The sequence below is a fragment of the Halyomorpha halys genome, unplaced genomic scaffold (genome assembly GCF_000696795.3).
Source record: "Halyomorpha halys isolate HHAL.00 unplaced genomic scaffold, Hhal_1.1 Scaffold210.1, whole genome shotgun sequence".
Taxonomy (NCBI): domain Eukaryota; kingdom Metazoa; phylum Arthropoda; class Insecta; order Hemiptera; family Pentatomidae; genus Halyomorpha; species Halyomorpha halys.
Window position 1 is genome coordinate 156,418 of NW_027113191.1, and position 5,249 is coordinate 161,666.

Below are 5,249 nucleotides of genomic sequence, written 5' to 3' on the forward strand. Positions count from 1 at the left end.
ACCCCCAGTCCGTGCTGGAACAGATCTCTCGTTTAGCCATTATTGGGCTGCGCAGGCACCCCTAGTCCGTGCTGGAACAGACCTTTCGTTTAGCCATATTTACGTCTACATTACTTCTATTATTTCCAGAATTATCAACTATCTGATATTAGGGATCACTTAATTGTACATTGATTTACCGGGCATAATCGTTTTTTAGGAGTATAAAATGGGTTATATTGTGGTCGACGGGTCGAGTGCCAGTTAGTATTGTTATAGATATTGTGGTCGACGGGTCGAGTGCCAGTTAGTATTGTTATAGAACTGACAAGAGAAAAATATTTGTTCTTTCTTTGTTTTAATTTATTAATGAATTTCCCCCAACCTTCCAGTAAATCAATAATGAATTCTAGTTCACGATTGTGTTTTTTGTTTTTTTTTTAATTACATCAATTGGTTATAAATACATTGTCAGTTAGTTAAGTAGTTAGCTAAAGTTTTAGCGGTTTATTTTTTATTCCGGATAGGACAAAAATATATTTATAAAGACATTTTATGTCTAAGTAATCATTTTGGAGGCTATCAAAGAATTTGAAATGCCTCCGCGAAATGAATTTTGTCACTGTCGATAGTCGTATGGATGTAGTTAGTTTTTGCTCTTTGTAAAGAAGAGTTCTTACCAATACGTCCCAGGATACTACTCTCAATAGATTGGTTAAGGAATATTATTACCATTATTTGTAAAACCATGTTTCAATTAGTCGAGAAGTATTATAAAAAAAGTTAAAAAGAGAATTATACTTTTGAAAAAATAAAAACATAAAATATTAATAAAACAGTTTAAATAATGAATTCATTACGTACAATATAAATATATGAAGAAAGTTGAGACACAATTACAGGACTCATCCAATACTTCAGATTTAATCTAACGAGGTTCTAACAAGATAAAAATGTATGTAATTAAAAGGCTTTTGATCGAGTCTGGCACCCAGGACTGCTTTACAAATTAATTTAAATTCCTACCTCCTACATATTTTCTCATTATCCGTTCCTTTCTTACTAATAGATTATTCCAAGTAAACCACAATGGTTCAATTATTCATCCCTCTATTTTCAATCCGCTGGTGTTCCTCAAGGTAGTATCCTCGGTCCCATCCTCTACACCGTCCATACAGCTGACATCCCAACAACTCCTAACATTATCCTCCCCACGTATGCTGATGACACATGTGTGCTCACAGTTAGTAATAACCCTTTGATTGCATCCCAAACTCTCCAGTTCCATATCATAACCCTCGAAGAATGGTGCCGAAATTGGAGGATAAAAATAAATCCCAACAAATCCCATCAAATCACATTTACTCTTTGTCGTAAACCTACCGACTGCCCTACAGTCTACTTTAATAATGTGGCTCTTACCCCCTGTAGAACAGATTCGTTATCTTAGACTACACCTTGACAAACGGCTAACCTGGAATCCTCACACAAGACTGAAAAGACAGGAAACTGCACGTCGATTTCGACTATTACAGCACTTACTAGACAAACGGTCTAAACTTCCTATTCATTAAAAAATACTGATCTACATGACAAAAATAAGGCCCATCTGGACATACGGAGTTGAGCTTTGGGGCTACACTAAACCTTCGAATTCCTCTCGTATCCAATCCTTACAATCCAAAATCCTTCGTAAAATCCTCAATCCTCCTTATTTTGTTATTAATAAAACCATCCATAAAGACCTAAATGTTCCTTATGTAACCGATCTAACCCGTAACCGATATTATTTCTTCCATTATAAACTCCCTAACCACCTAAACCCACTAGATTCTAACCTTGCTTCCTCTTCCATTCCTGGCAAACCTTCCAGGCGCCTGAAAAGAAGATGGTCTTCTGACCTTATATTGTAAAATGTTTTTAGAGTTCCACTACTGGGTAGTTTCTCTACATGCTGTATCATATCATTATCATTATTTCATCATGATCAAATTTACTTGTTGTATTTTTTATACAGTTGTAAATATCAAAAAATAAAATAAATGTAATTAAAAATCAGATAAATAATTTGGAGAATTAAATAAAATAAAATAATTGTAAACTATAGAGAAATTTATTAAGTAAACATCGATACATTGATAAATCGTTTCCATTTCTCAACTATAAATGTAGCTCTTATATAAGGGGCCAACAAACAATCTTCCTAGTAATAGCCTTGCACTACTGTTATATACAGAAATATCTCCTGTAACCTAACCCAGTAGCAGGTTAGTATTTTATTTTTTATGTTTCTTCAGTTTCCTCATTTGATTTTATCTTGAATGCCCCCTTTATCTTAATTTCTATTCTATATTTTATTTTTAATCATATAATATATTTTGATTATACATTTCTGTTTCTATTGTTAACTTCAGCCAAATAAATGTTAATACCCGAGCCAGTTTTCTGTTCTTTGGAGCTCCCTTCAAAAAGACTTGGTCCATTTTAGGTCACTTTAACAATGTAATTTAAATATAATCGGTCGGGAGGGTTACCATTACCGACTTGTACGTAACTCAACAAACTGTAACACAGCTTTCCCATCATTATCTTTGTCCTGATAGTACAAGAGGTCCAAGAGGAGAAAAAAGGCAGTTATCTCACCCCAATTGTTGATTACTTTAATGAAACTATGTATAATTAGTAGACAAAATTGATGAGTCTGCAAAGTAGGAGGAATAAAAAATAGCGGCTGTTTCAAAGCGATAAAAAAAACTAATTTTTCATTCGGAGCTCTATATCTTAAAAAGTAGGGACAACACAAGATAACCTAAGAGAATGTCATTTAAAGAAGAGTAAATTTGGTTAAATATGAGCCCTAATAGAGTTATTTACGCTAAATAGTTTTCGAGGTATAGCTTTTTTAAAAGCAACATTTCATAAAAATGTTGTTTGGGACGTACTGAAAGATCAGTAGTTAGTGTATTTATTTTGAAAAATTTATATCTCAAAAACCATTAGATGTACAGATGTCTATTAGAACTCAAATTAAAGCTAGCTTAATGAGCTATAAAGTAGTTTATATTTTATTTAAAAACAAATTTGATCCTTTTTTCTCAACTTTATTCTTTTCAAAACCTTCCAACGTTTCGACCCTCAGGTCATTTTCAAGGATACCTTTACTTTGTTGTCATTTTCTCTTTTAAAATTCTTAAAAATGCCGGCTAATTGCCTTTGTCCCATCTATAACTTCTTCTATATAACTCTTTCTTAAATTTAAAACTTGTATTAACCACTTCTCTTCTTTCTTTCATTTACATTTGCAAACTTTAAACGTTTAAAATAATGGTTTCTGAAATAATGGTTTTCATAAATCAAATTTATTGTCCGAACAACTGTAAATCAATTTATTTTAGCAAATATCATGAAAACTACTACTCATACGAAGGTAAAGGTCATAAACTTCTTAATAGTTCATTAAACTAGCTTTAATTTGAGTGCTAATAGACATCTGTATGTCACATAGTTCCTCAGATATAGATTTCTTAAAATAAATTAACTAACTACTGATATTTCAGTAAATTGTTATGAAATGTTGGTTTTTAAAAGGCTATATTTCGAGAACTATTGGACGTAAATAGCTCTTTTAGGGCTCATATTTCAGCAAATATACTCTTCTTTAAATAATGCTCTTTAAGATTTTCTAGTGCTGTTGGTAGTTTTTAAGATATAGAGCTCCGAATTAAAAATTAATGTTTTTTTTAAAGTTTGGAAACAGTCGCCAATTTTTATTAACCCTGCCTTATACTTGGCAGACTCATCAATTTTGACTAGTAATTATACATAGTTTTTATTGAAGTAATCAAACATTGGGATGAGATAACTGCCTTTTTCTTCCCAGCTCTTGGACCTCTTGTACTATGGCGGCATATTTCCGTGCTGGATAGAGGAAGTGGAAAAGCGATAATTGTATTCCTTGAAACTTCGCAAACATTTCTCAATAAGAATTTCTAATTGGAATATTCATTGACGTAGTTTACTTAATTCATACTCATTTATTTGATTAACATTTTTAAAAATTATAATATTGAAAAGGTAGTCGCAATTCATAATTTATAAATGATAAAATAATGAAGAAAAGGTATAATGATATTGACAAAAGAGAGAAGGAAGCAACAAATACCCGGACCTCATAGTTTTACAAAGTTTTAACTTAACGCAACTCAAAAGGACACAATAATTATTTTTATAATTTTTGCATTAATTATTTTTATAATTATTATTGTTTTTCTGGAAGGAATTACCTCTTCATTTCAATATCCGAACAACTTTTCGGGTAGTTTGTTCATTACCCAGGTCATTGGAAGAATGTAGCTGACCGTATGAAGTAGATTATAGGAAGATAGTCTGGGTGGCAGTCATTAAATCTAAAATACTAGAAAAACTATATAATGTTAACCAACGCTTTTATGCTCTTACAGTATCTTTACCTACTCCACATCTGTTTATTTTAGCCCTGATGAAGACCTGCAGTGTAGGTCGAAATGTAAGCTACTAATAAATTGTTAAAAACCATATTTTTCCCTATAAATTCTGATACTACATAGTGATGAGTAGATTATTTAATAAATAAATTATTATAATTCTTGACTAGTTGTATGTAGAACTGAGGTCGAGCAATCATTTTATGTATCATTTTATTAACTTATATTTCATGTAAATTTTAAATAAAAATATCGATAAACCAATTTGAATTGATATATAAAAAACTATCGATGTATCAAATTAAAATACAATAAAACAAAATCTAACTCACCTGGGAGAGGTGCAAAGCACGACAGTAAACCAGGGACTGACCTTGCACTCTGTGCTCACTACAAATGGCGGAAAGCAATTAAAATAATCCTTGCAAAATAATATATTATACGTTTTATTTTTGTTATTATAGGCCTTATAATTATTACTTTGTGTAAAGTCGTTTTAAATGATCTCACCAGAGGCCTAATGCAAGCGTTTTCATGTTAAGCATTGCCCCCCAAAAATTTTAAGATAACTCTAACGATTTTCATTAAAATTGGCATGTCAATGTACAATTAAATGGTCTTTAGTATCAGTTCGGTCTATAGTATCAGTTCCGTCTTAGTATCAGTTCGGTCCATGGTATCAGTTCGCTCTATAGTATCAGTTAGGTCTATAGTATCAGTTCGCTCTATAGAATCAGTTCGCTCTATAGTATCAGTTCGGTCTATAGTATCAGTTCGCTCTATAGTATCAGTTCGCTCTATAGTATC

At 31.8% G+C, this 5,249-nt stretch overlaps 1 protein-coding gene across 3 annotated transcripts in view; it reads right to left on the minus strand.

Moving 5' to 3' along the window:
* The window catches only part of LOC106679605 (androgen-dependent TFPI-regulating protein), a 27,222-nt gene that overhangs the window by 11,848 nt on the left and 10,125 nt on the right, over nucleotides 1-5,249 (minus strand). The window contains exon 2 of one of the 3 annotated variants that reach the window (XM_014418855.2): nucleotides 4,775-4,832. The exons of the other annotated variants lie outside the window; for them this stretch is intronic. The gene's annotated coding sequence lies outside the window, so the exon portion shown is untranslated. The remainder of the gene's footprint in view (nucleotides 1-4,774; nucleotides 4,833-5,249) is intronic. 3 annotated transcript variants of the gene reach the window in all.